This window comes from Ovis aries, chromosome 19, assembly GCF_016772045.2.
Source record: "Ovis aries strain OAR_USU_Benz2616 breed Rambouillet chromosome 19, ARS-UI_Ramb_v3.0, whole genome shotgun sequence".
Lineage (NCBI taxonomy): Eukaryota > Metazoa > Chordata > Mammalia > Artiodactyla > Bovidae > Ovis > Ovis aries.
The window spans coordinates 15,080,427-15,098,656 of NC_056072.1; the positions used below are offsets into that span (position 1 = coordinate 15,080,427).

General features: G+C 47.4%; 1 long non-coding RNA gene across 1 annotated transcript in view; it reads left to right on the forward strand.

Moving 5' to 3' along the window:
• The first annotated feature begins 578 nt into the window (after positions 1 to 578).
• The window catches only part of LOC105603397 (uncharacterized), a 65,922-nt gene continuing 48,270 nt past the window's right edge, over positions 579 to 18,230 (forward strand). Inside the window, exons 1-2 of the long non-coding RNA XR_009597390.1 lie at positions 579 to 12,743; positions 13,302 to 13,447. This is a non-coding gene — a long non-coding RNA (uncharacterized LOC105603397). The remainder of the gene's footprint in view (positions 12,744 to 13,301; positions 13,448 to 18,230) is intronic.

Below are 18,230 nucleotides of genomic sequence, written 5' to 3' on the forward strand. Positions count from 1 at the left end.
CCAATGTGCTGCCAAGGATGAGACCTGCGTTATATGGGCAAATGAAACAGAAATGGATGGGCCCCTGCTGGGTTTCCACTCTGGTTTCTCTGGGGTTTCTTTCAGCTGGCATCACCAGGGACAGATGGTTGAAGAAAGAAATGGCTTGTCCAGAGGCTTTTTCCTGAGGTCCATGGCCTTTCCTATGCCTTCTTTCCTTTAACCTGCTCTCTGCAGAGCAGCACAGGCCTGTTAAAGGAGATGATGATTTTTTTTTAATAACCAAGAAAATAGTGCAGCAGTTACAAGGTGGCTTATTGTCCTCCTGTGTTTTCATCAATTTCCTCCTGACTCCCTATCTCACTTCCTTCCAGGCAGATTGATTTTCCTTTGACTTAAGTGTTTGGGACTTTGTGCAAGACTGGGAGAGGGAAGGAGCTGTGCAGGGTGGGGGCAACTTCCTAGAAGACAAACACAACTCTGATTGCACGAAGGTGGGGTAAAATCGATATGAAATCAATTATGCAAATTATGAGTGGTAAGTTACCATGTGATTTGATCTGCAGCAACATAAAAATCAAATGAGATCCAGTCAAGGTAGAAAATCTACGCTGAAGAAAAGCTGGACGTCTTTTGCTGTGGCTCAGCGTCAAGAACGGTGAGTCACCCGTTTCCTGCCAGCTGGTGCTTTGCTGCCTGTACAGGATTGTTTGTGCTCATCGATGTGCACACAGCATTTACGGATCAGGGTACACAAATATCTTGCTCTCCTTCAGCATTTCGACTTTCAGTAGTGACTGCTTGCAGTCTGTGTTTCTTAATTATTGGAAAATTCTGTGAAAATAGAAGTCCATCCCCCCGCCCACCAGCCAGCAATCTCAGTGGATCCGCATCTCCGGCAGCATCTGTACGGATCTCTCTCGTTTTCTCTATTTTTTTGATGTCCCCAGATATCTTTCACTCTCCCTGTCTTCTTTCCATGTGGTTCAGAATCTCTGGAGAGATTCAGGAGGAGGTTCCAGTGTTGCAGGGTTAGGAGAAGGAATGGGACCCCAGGAAGCAGGTATTCAGAACAAAGGACAGTAGCCCACAGCTTCAGCTCCACAACCTTCTTCCCCTCAATCTGATCAAACTAAGCACCCAGATCTTGCATCTTCCCCTTTTCTTCCTAGTTCTTCTTGCTTCCACACCAGGCCTAGGCTATATCCTCTCTCACTTCTGGGGATCCATGGAAAGAAACTCCCTTTTCTCTCTGAACCGCAGAGGACAGTTTCAACTGCCTTTCTAACAACTACACCCTGTGAACTCCTATCTCCTAAACTCCACCCCAGAGACGTTTTGAACTTCTGTCTCCTTGCTTGTGGTTTTCATTACTGTCCTGGGGCCAGTGACTCCAGCCCACCCTCTGCCATCCAGTCCTTAGTTTCTCAGTCTCTTTTTCCTAGTTTTCAATAATACTCGACCAATATTTATTGACTGTTTTCTATTTGCCAGGCCCTGTCCCTGCTTCAGGGCGTTCGGTGCAGTGGTGAGCTGGACAGACCTGGTCCCTGCCGTGGTGGGAGTCACTGTCTACTGGGGTCTGTTTACAGACACTTGAATAAGCAAATACAACTCAGGGTGTGGTGGGCACCATGATGGCCCTCACCCAGCCCGGGAGCTCAGGGACGGGCTCAGACGACTCCTTTAGGAAGTGATATTTAAGCTGAGCGCTGAAGAATGAGTAGGAATTGGACTGATGAAGGCAGCTGGGGGTGGTTGTGTATTGGGCAGAAGGAACAGAGAATGTAGAAACCTGCCAACGAGTCAGAGCAAAGAGGTTGTTAGGAAATGGGAAAGCTTGTTAAGGCAGGACCACAGGATAAAAGTTGGGGGTGATGGGGCTGGATAAGTAGACAGGGGCCCTCACACCGCCTGCTGTATTCATTATCTGCATATCAAGGTACCCCTAAATTTAACAACTCCAAACAACAACCATTCATTGTCTCATTGTTTCGGTGGGTCAGGAATCTGGATGCAGCTCAGCTGGCTGCTTCTGACTCAGGATGTCTTACAAGACTGTAATCAAGGTGTTGGATCAGTGTCTACTGTTTCCTCTGAAGGCTTGATGGGGGTTAGGGCTTGAGGGCTGGGGAGACGAGAGTAGAAAAGGAGGCAGGGGTCTTGAAAACCAAATCAAGAGTTTTGACTTTATCCTTTTAACAGAGCTTCCCAAACTAACGTGCTTTGAGACTGATCTGGGGAGTGTGCAAGAGTGCAGGATCTGCATCACTGCCTCTGCGGCAGATCCCAGACACATTTCTAATAACCTCCCTGGTGACGCTGATGCTGCTGGCCTCAGGACCACGCTGAGTCACCATCTTGAATCCCTGCTGTCCCATGTGGTAGCGCCAGCCACGTGTGGCTGCCGAGCACTTTCAAGGTGGCAAGACTTCAGATCTTCTTTCATTTTAGTTCATTTAAACTGAAGATTTATGGAGAAGGAAAGGACGACCCACTCCAGTATTCTTGCCTGGAAAAGTCCATGGACCGAGGAGGCTGGCAAGCTGCAGTCCACAGTGTTACATGACTGAGCAGGCACGCGTGCATGAGGAGGGTGGAGGGAGGTGGGTTGGTAGCAATAAACGGGTAGAACTAAAAAAAAAAGAAAAGCTTAAGATTTAAAACATACTCAATTTGTTTTTTAAAAAATTATTATGTTGGAGCCTAGTTGGTTTACTATGCTGTGTTAATTTCTGCTGTACAGCAAAGTGCTTCACTTAAGCACATAGGAACATTCTTTTTCATATTCTTTTCCATCGTGGTTTATCACAGGCTTCTGAATACAGTTGCCTGTGCTACTCAGCAGGACCTTGCTGCTTGTCCAGTCTAGGTAGTGTGTTGGCCAAAATGTTAGTTTGCAGGGTTTTCCATATCATCTTATGGAAAGTCTCAAATGAACTTTTGGGCCAACCTGATACAGCAGTTTGCATCTGAGAATCCCAGATTCTCAATCCATCCTTCCTCTACCCGCTTCCCCCTCAGCAGCCACAAGTCTGCTCTCTGTGAGTCTGTTAACTGTTTTGTAGATAAGGTCATTTGTGTCGTATTTTAGATTTGGCATTTGTCTCTCTCTTTCTGACTGACTTCACTTAGTCTGATAATCTCCAGGTCCATTCATGTTGCTGCAAATGGCACATTTCATTCTTTTTTTTATGACTGAGTAATAATCTTTTACTACCATATCATATCATCTTTATCCATTCACCTGTTGATGGACGTTTACATTGCTTCCATTTCTTGGATATTGTGAACAGTGCTGCTATGAACATTGAGTTGTATGTGTCTTTTTGAATTATAGTTTTGTCTAAGTATATGGCCAGGAGTGGGATTGCTGGATCATATGGCATTTCTATTTTTAGTTTTTTGAGGGACCTCCATGGTGTTCTCCATAATGATGTTACCAGTTTACATTCCCAGGAACAGTATAGGAGGGCTCCCTTTTCTCCATGCCTTCTCTAGCATTTGTTATTTGCAGATTTTTTAATAACTGATGTGAGGTGGTACCTCATTGTAGTAAAACATACTCAGTTTTTTAATTGAAAAACTGAAGTATGCTTGGGTTAACAAGTATGTGACTTGACCATTTCAACTGTAAATTTTATGAAATCTCAATGTAGATCAAGTATTTTCAATCAGAATTTAGCATCTGAATTGAGAAATACACACCGGAATTCAAGGATTTAGTATGAAAAAAACAGTATAAAATATCCCATTAATTTCTATATTAGTTACATGTTGAAATGGTATTTTTGGATACAGTGAGTTAAGTTTAAATTATTAAAATTAAGTTTATCTGTTTCTTGTAGCATTTTAAAAATGTGACTCCTAGGAAATGTGAACTGACATGTGTGGATCACGTTGGTGGCTCGCATTTTATTTCTGTTAGATAGCACTGCCAAAGACGAAGGGAGATATGCTCCTTACCTTTCATCTAAGGGGAATTCCTGGGAGTGGCTCATGGCTTCTCCATCAGAGAGTTGCTCACGCCATGATTCTCCTGTTCCCGGTGCGTGAGCAGATGAAAGTGTGGGGAATTTGTGTGAGGTGTCCTGGGACCCGACTCAGGCTGCTGGAGGAGAGTGTTTATTTGAAGAACCTGTGGTTCCACCTTTCCCTGGCCTGCATCAGTCCGCAGGCTGGCCTCGCTGAGAAACGGCACACATTCTCATTACTTTTCTAGCCTGGACTAGAAGGCAAATGGATGTCTCTTTAAGACAGGGGCTCCAAGAGCCCAGAGCCCGGGCTCACTGTCACAGCTCGCTTTCAGGTTCACCTGTAACCATGACAACGCCATTGATGCAAGTTACCATGGAACATAATTTAACCTGGATCAGATTTTTAAAAAAGAATGGAAAAACAAACACTCCGCTTAGTCTCAGGGGACAATCAGAAATGGGATCACCGGTGATTCCTTCTTAACTACCCTTCTCATTTAATTACGTTTGCTTTTCATGTCCCTGGGGAAGTGTTTCTGCCAGGAGCGATTTCCTGGGCAGGCTGGGAGTGTTTGCAGGGCATGGCTGGCATTATGGAGTCCAGTGGCCCGATGACCTTAAGCTGGTCCTGGGTAGGGAGATTTTCACCACATCCCCTCAAGTCCATCGTATTTCTGCACATTAGCTTTAGTGGGGGAAATATCAGACTTGTTACATTTCAGAGCTGGAAGGTGCCTGGGTGGGAACATAAGATGAGGGGAGTAAGGGATCCATCTGAACCCACTTGAATTGGGGTGTTAAGTTGATTCAACCCAAATCAGAGAGACCTAAAAAGCAGGGGGTGGGGAGCGGGGAGCAGGAAAGAGATGCACCCAAAGAAATAGTGGAGAAGCACTGTGATCCTAAATTTAAATAGAAAATATCAGGAACTCATTATTTCTTTTGTTTCTTTTGAAGAAGAAGCATGTGTTTCCCTGGCTTGGTTTGCTGTTAAGGTTGATGTGTGCGCTCAGTCCTGTCTGACTCTTTGCGACCCCATGGGCTGTATCCCACCAGGCTCCTCTTGTCCATGGGCCTTCATGCCTGAACTGTTGTTTCCAGATACTATTTCTCACTTTAAGGAGTCCAGGCTCCTTGAGAAACAGTTGATTCCACACCTGAGGCAGAAACTGTCCCATATGTCCTGGGGCATGTGGTTATGCTGGAAAAGGAAGAAGCCATCAGATACCAATGGAATTACATCAGAGGCATCCAGGGGTCAACTCGAAGGTCTCCCACTGGCTAAAAATGGAACAGTCTTAAATAAGAAATCAATGCCATGGGCTGAAATTACAGTGAACTGGATTAAAATCCATCAATTTATAATGATACATAAACAGAAAAAAACTTTACTGGTCAGTCTTTTAATGTTGCTAACATTCAAATGTTGGATCCCAACAAAGAAAGGGGAAGAATCAAAGCATTTGTCCTGTCTCACCTGCGTGGACTGTTCCTCAGGGTAACCAAATAGTGCTGATGAAAGTTCTTTTTAGAGAATTCCAGCTCATGGATGCAGGTGGAAGGATACACTTAGTTAAAGTGATGTACTTAGGTACCAATCATTAACAGATGCTGAAACCATTGGGTGAAACGTTGGCAAGGAACTTTCTAAGATACAGATTGGGTTGCTAACACCTGAATCCACTGATTTTAGCGTTACTAAAAATGGACATATGAGTCAGAAAGCAATCTTTGTCCCTGCAGGCTGGAGAAACCCTTCCCCTGACTAGAGGCAGCAGGTGGCTGAGCCCGAGATAGCTCCTCCAGTCCCTCAGACAGCATCCGTGGGCACCCCCCACCCCCCCCCACCCCCCCACCAATGTCACCAGATACACCGAGCTGGCCAAACTGTACCACAGAGTGGTCTGAATATTAAATGGTCATTGGACCCATAGCCCACAAAAGTAGGCCAAAGTCTAGTGTTACTATAAGAGAACAGAGAGAGAGAGAGATTTAGATACACAGACATGGAGGGGAGAAGTCTAAGTGAAGACAGAGACAGAGACCGGAGTGATACTTCCAGAAGCCAAGATTGCCAGCAACCACCAGAAGCTGGGAGGGAGGCACAGGCTCACTCTCAGAGCCTTCAGAAGGAATGCACCCTACTAACACTTTGAATTTGGAATTCTAGCTTCCAGAACTTTGAATTTCTGTTTTTTATGCCACCCAGTTTGAGGCACATTTTTACGGTAGCCCTAAGAAACAGGATAAAAGATGAATGGTCCAGTAGCCATGCCTGCCTAAGCCTGTTGTCCTACTTCTCATGCCAACTTGCCTGCAGAGGTGATGAGAGGAGGCTGAACTGATCATTGAGACAGAAGGAGACTCCATAAGTCCCCAAGGGACGGAGTGATGGCAGGTAGCAAAGACTGAAAGAGCAGGTATGCCACTGGGCCCAGGTATACAGGAGAATTCCAGGAGCTGTGCTGAGTCTGAGAAGGGGCCTCTCAGCCTTGGAAAGTGACAGGGATGTAGTGAGATTCTGTGGACCACATGTTCTCAAGGCAGCGCCTGCCCGCTCACCCACTTATCCGCAAACCACATGCCCGGCACGGGCAGAGGCACCGATGCTGAAAAGACGGGCAGGACAGCCTCCCTGCCCTTAGGACACTCGCAGCCCAGTGGAGGAGAGAGCCAAGACCCAGTGTGTTACAGGGAACAGAAGGGCAAGGAGCCCCCGAGGAGAAAGGGCAGCACGCAGCGGATTGTAGATGAGCGGGCCCCTGGCCCTGTTAGGAAGTGCAGGCAAGGGATGCGAGCAAAGATGTAATGTTTGTAACACTGAGCCCAGGGTCTGCTTGTCGAAACCCAGAGCACGAGGTGTGGGAGGAGCACAGAGCTCTGGGGGTTTATCTGTGAAGTCGCTTCCAGCTTCCAGAAAGGAGACACAGAGTCAACAGCTGAGGACAAGCCCTGAGGCGCCCTCCTTGAAGCTAGGGGGCACACTGCCTTCCGGGACTGACACAGGCAGGAGGCCTGGAATCCAGGTGACCCTACAGGCAGCAAGGACCTCGGACCCCATAGGGATAGGGGTCCTCTGGTATCAGAGCACACAGCAGTTTGGGAGGCGCGCCAGCTCACGTCGTGGCAAGAAGCAGTCAGAGCTGTGGTGGCCACAGCCCTACCCCCTTTTCCTCTGGAAATCCTTGTCTGTGTCACGGTCCTTCTTCACCTGAATTCCAGCAGCACCGTCACTTACTGCCTGCTGCCCTCTCCTGGCATCCCGTGGAACTACAACCACTGCAACTCGAGGCTTATTCTTTGGACTGCAAGGAGAGGCAACCAGTCCATCCTAAAGTCAATCAATCCTGAATATTCCTTGGAAGGACTGATGCTGAAGCTGAAGCTCCAATACTTTGGCCACCTGATGTGAAGAGCTGACTCACTGGAAAAGACCATGATGCTGGGAAAGATTGAAGGCAGGAAGAGAAGGAGATGACAGAGGATGAGATGGTTGGATGGCATCACCAACTCAGGGGACATGAGTTTGAGCAAACTCTGGGAGATGTTACCTCTCCCAGAGGACAGGGAAGCCTGGCATGCTGCTGTCCATGGGGTCGCAAAGAGTCAGACACAACTGAGCGAATGAACAACAAAAAGACTTATTCTTCAGAGGATGAGTTGTCTTGGACAGGTTTCAAGTGGGAGGGTAGCAGAGCCTGAAGGGGTAATTTTGTTCAGATAAAGAAACTGAGGCCCACGGGGATGGGGTAAGACTTAGGGCATGTTAATGGACTTGAGCTTCCTTGTCTACAGTCACAGATGATCTCCGTGGCCCATCCTCACCTGCACATCTGGGAAACGGGCTGCTCCTGAGAAGACACCCTTAGGGTCTAACTGCAGAAACTTGTCCACAGTCAGACATGTGATTTTGGCTATCACTATTGTAGCTGTTTATCATCCCAAATTCGCTGGATTCTAAGGAATCTAGGCCCCAGAAGAAGACTGAGAGGACAACTAGAAACCTGGTTTCTTACCTCTCAGGACGAGAGTCTAGCCTCAGATGCTTCTAGAGTCAAGAGACACAGGGAGAATGAATGGGACAGAAGCTCCTGAAGATGTATCACTGCTCAGCTCCACATCTTTTAGGAAACCAAGCTGACATCCTGAAGGGTAAGATCGCAAGGTCCTTGTCCTTCTCTGAGTGGCCACAGGTCTCCTCCACTCTCAGTCATGAACCCTGCCTTTCTCCTTTGAAATCCAGCCTCACGGGCAAGTCTCTGACCCTCAGGCCGTGCCTGGCTTGTCTTGGAGGTAAAATGAAATCTTCATAGTCTATGGAATGCTGAGGGTGAAATGCAATCTCTGGCCACCTTCCCTCTGACACCAAAGAGTTAGAGCTGCATCAGGCCAGTTAAGGCTATACTTCCTTCTGAAGTGGTGGTTCTAAATTGTGGGCAACAGCAGCCCCAAGGTGGCAGGACTTGGCAGGAGTAAAAGGGAAAAAAGAAGAGCTTTCTGTGTTTAAATGCTGATGTGGGGGCCTTGGGTATCACCCACCCAAGATGGGTACTGAACACTCACACAAGGAGCTTTAAAACTGTGACTATACGTCGTTGACCCCATAAAAGACTGGCTGTAGTTAAGTGTGTCTCCCAGGCCGAGACAAAGCAGGGATCCAGGAACAGGTCCACAAGCAGAACGTGAGTGATGTGAGGGGGGAAGTCAGTGATGCCCGCAGAGCCTGAGTGCCGCCTGGCCCTACCTGGCCTCCTGATGCTCACATACACATGCATCCGGTTGAGATAGCAGGTAAACATTCGACCAACAGGCTTTACAGAGCATTGGTTTCTGCCAGGTGGTGTTCGGGGTGCCAGGGGATCCAGCGGAGCAAGACGAATCACATGTCCACCTTTCTTGAAGAAAAGAGGAAGAGAGTATAACCCTAGGGAGTGGTACATGCCAGGAAGAAAAAGCAACAGGGGGGTTTGAGAATGACAGGGGTCAGGGAGGGCCATGGAGAGGTGAGATGAGAGCATGAGGCAGATGAAGGCATTTCCTCTCCTGAATACGTGTTCTCTAGTCCTGTCTCCCAGGACAGAAGAATGGTATGCTTCAGGCTCAGCTGTGGACCCAGCATGGCACAGGGTTGGCACTCAGTGGGCACTGGGTGGGGAATGGCTGTCGCTGGGGGATGGTGCCTGGTGGACTCCCTCTGGGCCAGCAGCCTGTGCAGTGTGGCTGCAGAGCCTAGAGGAATGGCTGGCCCTTGCTCTGAGAGGGCAAAGGAGGCAGGCAGTAAGCTGGGGGGCAGCTGTGGCTTCTGAGTGTGCACACGGAGCTTGTACCCCCAGAACAGCCTTCCAGCCACTGAAAGATAGAGTCAGAATTGTCCTTAGCCTTCCAGACAAACCATTCTTTTAAAAAGGAGGTTAAAACTTCCCTGGTGGTCCAGTGGTTAAGACTGCACTTTCATTGCAGGGAGCGAGGGTTTGATCCCTGGTCCAGGAACTAAGATCCTGCATGTTGCAGGGCGCTGCCTAGAAATAAAAGAAAAAGAAATAAAAAGGAGATCTGGAGTTAGACACTAGATGTCTCCCCATGGCGTCAGATAGCACCTGGCCTTCTGTGTCAAACTTAGAGCAGGGATTTTTTTTCTTCCCAACAGTAACCATCTGAAAATACATTGGGAGCTCAGCTTAGGCTTGTGAGACTGGCAGTCAGGCAGACATTGGCTCAAGCCCTGTGCTGGGTGCTCTTGGGTTCCTCACAGACCCTCTCTGAGCTCAGATCTGAAAGATGATTATCCCAGGCTAAGGGAACAGCCATCGCAAAGCTCTAGGGTAGAAATGAGCTCACATGTTCAGGGAGCATTTGTGAAAAGGGGTAATAAAGGCACTTCTCTCCCAGGGCTGCTCTGCAGGTCAGTGCAACCAGCTAGGTCTCTGCTTCATCCTGCATCACCCATAAACCCCAAACATGACTCATTGCATCTGAAGGAAAAGGACCTGATGCCACCTGGAGCAAGCCTGCCGCTTCTCAGGTGAGAGAGACGTGAGCGGCCACCCACCCCAAGAAACTGCCCCTCCTAAGTACCAGACTTAGCCTCTCCACTCTAATACTCACTGACAGTGGCCTTGTGTGTGTAAGGAGAATATTTTTTTTTCTTTAATATGTATGTATTTATTTAGTTTTGGCTGTGCTGGGTCTTCTTTGCTGTGTAGATTTTTCTCTAGTTGCAGTGAGTCAGGGCTCCTCGTTGTTGTAGTGTGCGGGCTTCTCACTTCGGTGGCTTCTCTTGTTGCGGAGCACAGCCTCTAGAGCACATGGGCTCAGGAGCCGCGGCTCCCGGGCTCTAGAGCACAGGCTCACTAGCTGCGGTTCCCGGGCTCTAGAGCTCAGGCTCAGGAGCCGCGGCTCCCGGGCTCTAGAGCACATGGGCTCAGTAGCTGCAGCTCCCAAGCCCAGGCTCAGTAGCCGCGGCTCCCGGGCTCTAGAGCACATGGGCTCAGTAGCTGCAGCTCCCAAGCCCAGGCTCACTAGCTGCGGTTCCCCGGCTCTAGAGCACATGGGCTCAGGAGCCGCGGCTCCCGGGCTCTAGAGCTCAGGCTCAGGAGCCGCGGCTCCCGGGCTCTAGAGCACATGGGCTCAGTAGCCGTGGTTCCCGGGCTCTAGAGCACAGGCTCGGTAGCTGCAGCTCCCAAGCCCAGGCTCAGTAGCCGCGGCTCCTGGGCTCTAGAGCACATGGGCTCAGGAGCCGCGGCTCCCGGGCGCTAGAGCACATGGGCTCAGGAGCTGCGGTTCCCGGGCTCTAGAGCGCAGGCTCAGCAGTTGAGGCACAGGGACTCATTGCTCTGCGGCATGTGGGATCTCTCTGGACCAGGGATCCAACCTGTGCCTCCTGCATTGACGGGCGGATTCTTTACCGCTGGCCACCAGGCAAGCCTGGGAGGGTATTTTAAAAAATACTTTTAAGTTATGCTTTTACAACAGCAAAGAAAGTAAAAGTCACCTTGGAGTCCGTATTCCAGAAATAAACTTTCTAATTCTGGGGTGTATTTTATGGAGGTCTTTATTATCAGAAATATTTTTACGAAGCTGAGAAATCACTGTCTAGCATTTTTTTCTCTTCCTCCCAATTTGTTGATTTTCTTAGCCTGCCATTCCCTATGAAAGGTGCAACATATGGTAAAGGAATTTTCCTCCGCTGGAGGTTTTGGAACTCATTCAGAACAATTCTGTGGCCATTGTTTTGGCTGAAATATGTGCTTTAAAAGAAAAAAAAGAAAGAAAGAAACCTGCTACTTAGAATCAGGAGTCATGGAGCTGAACATAGTCCAGGAAGTGCAGATTGACTCTTGCTACAACAAAACCCCTTTTCCACAAAGGAACACCACTGGAAAAGAACCCTAAAGTCCACAGGATTATGCCTCAGTGCCCACCCCCCTCTCCTTTTTGCTTATTTGCATATTTCAAGGTTTTTTTTTTTAACAATGAACATGTACTGCTTGTATAACAAAAACATTGAAAAAATCAGTAAGATAAAGGAAAAAAAGACACATAAAGGCATTTTATGTGTAGCACAACCTGAAGTGCCAGAGGATGGCAATAGATTTTCCACCAGGAAGAGGTCTAGTGATGAAGTAAGTTGGAAAACGTAGAGTTAAACAAAGCTAATTGGATTTCTTCCCTGTAATACTTCTCAGAGTCTTTAAGATGCTGGTGGGTAGTTTGACCCTGAAGAGAGGGCTGTTCTCAGCAGTGTAACCAACAGTACTGGATCTCTGAACCCCTCTCATGAGGAGTATCCCTGCCCACTGTCTGTAGGACGCATTCTGGAAAATGCTTTTCCAAAACACTGTGCCTGCAGAATGGGGAGACGCCCTATTCCCTCTAGGCCACGTTCTCGGGAGATCTGCGGAGCTGACTGTGAGGAAATTTGCGGCTGTGACAGCTCTCAGACCAGGTGCTCTGCTGCAGTCTCACCGGCTGGTTAAGAAGGGTGGCCAGGTCCATTATGGATTTTATTATCAGTCTAGAGATCTGGAAAGGAGAAAGACATTCGGAGGCATCTGGTTGGCAGGATCACCGAGCCGTTCAGCAGAGACTGTAGGCTGTGAATAAGCAAAAGACAAATGCCCTTGAATTCCAAGGGCATAAAATATCCCTGCAAATGGGTCAGCTGAAAGGACAATCAAAGGAGCAGAGGGGAGCGGGGAGAGCAGTCAGGTTGGAGGCTGCCCGTATCCCCTGGGGTCTCACCATAGCTGCGGCTGCTCTCCAGCTGCCAGTAACTGCATCTCTCCCTGGAAAGGCCAGAGGTACCTAAGAATTGATGGACAGCAGCCCACAGCCCATGAGGAGCTTGCCTGCATCTCCAGGGGGATGACTGAGGTGCCCAGTTTACGGTGGCTCCCAGCAGCCCCCAGTGGGCTGACTCTCCAGTTGCTCACAGTGGCCTCTGGTTTGATAACAAACCCTGTATTAGCTGCCTTCCCTTCCCTGCCTCACTCTACCTAGGAAACAAGGTTAAGTCCTGCAGAAATTTCTTTGCTGGTTAAGATGACTAGTATGAAGTCCTGCTCCTCTGAATTTCCATCAATTCTCCAAGCCAAGATTTGCGGCCCTCCGGTGAGTGAAGAACAGTTCCATCTCATTTCTGACAGAGGGCAGCATTTCGTTTTCTACCGCAGGGAGGTGTATTCCTGGAGCTTGCAAATGACGCCAGCTCAAAATAAAGAAAAACAAATTGAAATGAGGATTTTAATCACTGTGAACGGAATGAAAGGCTGTGTCAGCGTTTCCATGGTAAGTGCCGTCTTTCAGGGATTTATCATCCCAGCTGTAAAAACATGCTTTATGCTAGGATTTGGCAAGAGCCAGGCTTCAGTCACTGAAAATCTATACATTATTAAAGATTTCACTTTCAATCAAGTCGGAAACGTGACTCCGTGAAAATGGCACAGAATGCCCCTTTGCCCCTTGGGGCTGCCAACCATGCCCACTGCATCTACTGCCAAGTCCGCTCGGCCCCAGCTTGGAGGAGTGGCGGAGCCGCAGCCCCTGGCCCTCTCCAGACTCTGCTTTGCCTCCTGGAGATGGTTACACTGAAGAAAATGCCTGTTTTTCTGTGGAGGCAAAGTGGTGGTCCTTGTGAGGCCCTGTCTATGGGGCCGTAGGTGGCTCTCCTTTGAGCACTGGTCCTCTCGCCCCCTGTCCCACTTCCCCGGTCCCAGGCCATCGATGGGAGAGAGGGGCGTCAGCACCACCTCACAGCATGCTCCGTCTCTCAGCCCCTAATGGCACTGTAAGTGGAAGAATCACAGACTGAGTTTACTGGAAACCTTAGACTTGTTCTGATTGCAGCTCGCAGCTTGAGCTCCAGGGATGCGAGGGGAATGAAGATCACAAACGTCAGCTGAAGAGGAGGCACTCTGGGTGAAACAAGATGCAGTCTGAACCTCGGTCACATCACATCCAAGTCACCTCTGCTTGGCTTCAAACAGTACCAGGTTTGTTTTGTGTGTGTGTGTGTGTGTGTCTTTTAAAAAAGTTTTTCTTGATTGAAGGATAATTACTTTACAATACTGTGATAGCTCTTACCGTACATTGGTATGAGTCGGCCATAGGCATACATGTGTCCCTTCCCTCCTGAACCCCCCTTCCACCTTTCTCCCCACCCCATCCCTCTAGGTTGTCACGCAGCACCGGCTTTGAGTGCCCTGCATCATACATCAAACTCCCACTGGCTATGTATTTTACATATGGTATATGTCTCAATGCTGTTCTCTCAGATCGTCCCACCCTCTCCTCCCACTGAGTCCAAAAATCCATTCTTTATGTCTGTGTCTGCATAGGACCGTCGGTACCGTCTTTGTAGATTCCATATATATGCATTAACATGCTCCTTCTCTTTCTGACTTACTTCACTCTGTATGATAGGCTCTAGGTTCATCTGCCTGATTAGAACTGACTCAAATGCATTCCTTTTTATAGCTGAGTAATATTCCATTTCTGTCCTTTATCGAGCCCATCTTTGCATGAAATGTTCCCTTGGTATCTCTAATTTTCTTGAAGAGATCTCTAGTCTTTCCCATTCTGTTCTTTTCCTCTATTTCTTTGCCTTGATCACTGAAGAAGGCTTTCTTATCTCTTTTTGCTATTCTTTGGAACTCTGCATTCAGATGCTTATATCTTTCCTTTTCTCCTTGACTTTCGCTTCTCTTCTTTTCACAGCTATTTGTAAGGCTTCCCCAGACAGCCATTTTGCTTTTTTGCATTTCTTTTCCATGGGGATGGTCTTGATCCCTGTCTCCTGTACAATGTCACAAACCTCATTCCATAGTTCATCAGGCACTCTATCTACCAGATCTGGGCCCTTAAATCTATTTCTCACTTCCACTGTATAATCATAAGGGATTTGACTCATTGGAAAAGACTTCGATGCTGGGAGGGATTGAGGGCAGGAGAAGAAGGGGACGACAGAGGATGAGATGGCTGGATGGCATCACTGACTCAATGGATGCGAGTCTGAGTGAACTCCGGGAGTTGGTGATGGACAGGGAGGCCTGGCGTGCTGCAATTCATGGGGTGGCAAAGAGTCGGACATGACTGAGCGACTGAACTGAACTGAACTGAACTGAATATTCCCTTGTGTATATGTACCACAGCCTCCTTATCCATTCATCTGCCGATGGACATCTAGGTTTCTCCCATGTCCTAGCTATTGTAAATAGTGCTGCAGTGAACGCTGGGGTACGTGTCTTCTAAATTACACTTTTCTCAGGGTTTATGCCCAGTAGTGGGGTTTCTGGGTCACATGATAGTTGTAGTCCTAGTTTTTAAAGGAAGTTCCCTGCTCTTCTCCATGGTGGTTGTATCAGTCTACATTCCCACCAATGATCAGGACCTGATTTAGCGACACTGTGGTGTGCCCTTTATTTGAAACAGGCGGATGTGGGTGGAGAGAAAGCTTTTGCAATACAGGAGAAAAGGTACCAGCAGAAGGACCACTTTTTGTGATCTGAAATGAATCCTCAGTACATGTGCCAGCCCGTGTGTTTATCAGGTCTCAGGGATTAGCAGCTGCATCTTCCCCTGACACAGGGGTAGGTACTGTTATTCCCATTTAAAAGATGAACAGATCGACATTCAGAGGTTGAGAAACTCGTCTCCATGGAGGCTCATGTAGAGCACGTGGCAGAGTGAGGCCTCGGGGCCAGATCTTCCTGACTCCAGTCAGGTCTCTCCCTCAACACAGTTCAGCGGCCGCACTTTCAGATTCCACCAGCCCATCTCCTCGTTCTGCCCGGGGTGGTGGGCAGCCTGGCACAGAGTGAGGCATGGATGGCAGCCCAGCAGAGTCCTGCTGCTGGGAGAGATGACAGCTGCAGAGGGCAGGCTTGGGAGCGCTGGCTGAACTCAAAAGGGGCTGACTTGTTTTTTTAAAGGTGTATTTATTTATGACTGTGCTGGGTCTTCATTGCTGCACACGGGCTTTCTCTAGTTGTGATAAACAGGCGCTACCTTCTAGTTGTGGGCACGAGCTTCTCATTGAGGTGACTTCTCTTGTGAAGCATGGGCTCCAGGCACGCAGGCTGTAGTAGTCGCTGCTCACGGCCTCAGTTGCTCTGCAGCATGTGGGATCTTCTCAGAACAGGGATCAAACCTGCGTCTCCTGCTTTGGCAGGTGAATTCTCAACCAGTGTACCATCAGGGAAGCCCCAGACTTGTTCGTAGTGCAGACATTTTTTGAGGGCTTACTCTCTTCCGGGGACAGTTGGAAGGGCTGGCTGTGTGTTATATGTTTCAGCAGCTGCCTGAGCTATGTACTAGTATTATCTCTGTTCTACAAATGAGGAAACGAGGAACAGAGAGACTGAGTAGTTTGCCCAAGGTCACACGGAAGGAGAAGAAGGAGATGAAGACGGGATTTCAGCCCAGGCAGCTTGACTCTCAAGATCAAACCAGGGAACGCTTGCCTGGGGAAGGCGAGTTGCCCCAGGCTCAGAGCGCTCTCTCATAGCCTAGTCAGAAATGTCTGGGACAGGACTTCAGGCCAACGGGCGCTCCCCTCATCATCCTGTTGACCAGGCAGATTCTGCAAGAGGTGAGGCGGCTGCCGCGGGGCGTCCTCTCTTCCTCCAGAGGCAGAGCCAGCTGAAGGTGCAGCATCTTGGTTGCACCAAGAAGTTTTGGTTTTGCATTTCTGAGCTGGCCTAAGACAGTTTTCCACTGGCACTTAGCTATATTGGTTTATAAGGCAATCGATGGGGTAGAACCTTCTGAACAGTCGAGGCCTACACCGGGGATAGGGAGAGAGGAATGGTCAGGGACTATAATAGGAACAAAGGAAGAGCGAAAGTCAGGAATGAAAGTGTGACTTCACTATCGACCTTACAAAAACAGAAGGGTTTTTAAGGGACTGACATGAATCATCATATGCCATAAGTTAGACGGCAAAGGTGAAGTGAGTAAATTCTCAGATACAAACCATAAAGACATACTCAGGAGGAAATGGGCGTTATGAACAGACTTACAAGTAGAGAGACTGAATTCATGATTTTAAAACTTCCCTCGAAGAAAAATTCAGGCCCATATGGATTCACTGGTAAATTATACCAATCCCTTAACCAAGCATTTTAGACATGACTTTTTAGACATGGTTTCTTTACATGACTCAAAAAGCATAGTTCATAAAAGTGAAGGTAGATCAGTTAGACTTTGTTAATGTAAAAACTTATTTTTTCCTTCAAGTGATACTACTAAAATGGAAGACAATCCACAGAATGGGAAAAAAAATAGTTTCCGATCATATATTTGATAAGGGACTTGTATCCTGAATATGATCAAAGATATGGGCTTTCCAGTAGTCACGTATGGATGTGAGAGTTGGACCGTAATGAAGGCTGAGTGCTAAAGAATTGATGCTTTTGAACTGTGTTGTTGGATAAGACTTTTGAGAGTGTCTTGGAAAGCAAGGAGCTCAAACCTGTCAATCTTAAAGGAAATCAACCCTGAATACTCTTTGGAAGGACGGGTGTTGAAGCTGAAGCTCCAGTACTTTGGCCATGTGATGCAAAGAGCCAACTCATTGGAAAAGACCCTGATGCTGGGAAAAATTGAGGGCAGGAGGAGAAGAGCGTGGCAGAGGATGAGATGGTTGGATGGCATTACCGACTCAATGGGCATGAACTTGGGCAAACTCCAGGAGACAGTGAGGGACAGGGAAGTCTGGTGGGCTGCAGTCCATGGGGTCATGAAAAGTTGGACATGATTTGATGATGAACAACAACCACAATCCTGAATATATAAGAACTCTTACAACACAGTCATCAAAGGACAATCTAATTTTAAACTGAGTAAATGACCTGAGTAGATGTTTCTCCAGAGAAGATATACAAATGACCATCAAGCACATGAAAAGATGCTCAGCATCTTAGTGGTGATGAGTCATTAGAGAAATATCAATCGTAATATCATACCACTTCACATCCACTAGGAATGGCTATAACCAAAGCCACAGAGAATAGCAAGAGTTGGTGATGACATGGAGAAATTGAGACACACATATCCTGCAGGTGAGAATGCAAAGTGGAAGGTTCCCTTTGGACAGCAGCTTGGCAGTTCTTCAGAAAGTTAAATGTGCTGTCTTTTATGACAGTCATTCCCCTTCTGGGAGAATTGAAAATGGTTTCACATGAAAACTTGCATATGAGTGTTCATAGCCGTATTACTCCTAAGAGCTGAAAAGAGGGGAAAAACCCCAAATATCCATCAACTGATGAATGGACAAACAAAATGTGAAATATCCATACAATGGAGTATTATTCATCAGCAAAAAAATAAAATACTGATTGATATTGCAACAGGGATGTGACTTGAAAAACAGTTTAGTAAGTAAAAGAAGCGAGACACAAAAGGCCATCTATTGTGTCGATATGGTCCCATTTATAAGAAATGTCAGAACAGGCAAATCCATGTAGGGAGCAAGTAGATGAGTGGTTGTCTGCAGTTGGGAGAAGAGGAAGGATGGACATGGGCTTTCTTTTGGGGGTGATGAGACTGTTCTGATGTTAGATTGTAGTGATGCTTGCTCAATTCTGTGACTATATACTAAAACCCACTGAATGGTACAGTTAAAATAGAAGAATTTTAGAGTATGTAAAAGTCAATAAAACTGTTAAAAATTACAGGGAACTAGTTAAAAACATGGTAAAAGTATATAAAGAATAACTCTACAGTTACTTAATCTAACAGTGTGCTTTATATACTCCAGTATAGAAGGTTATCCAC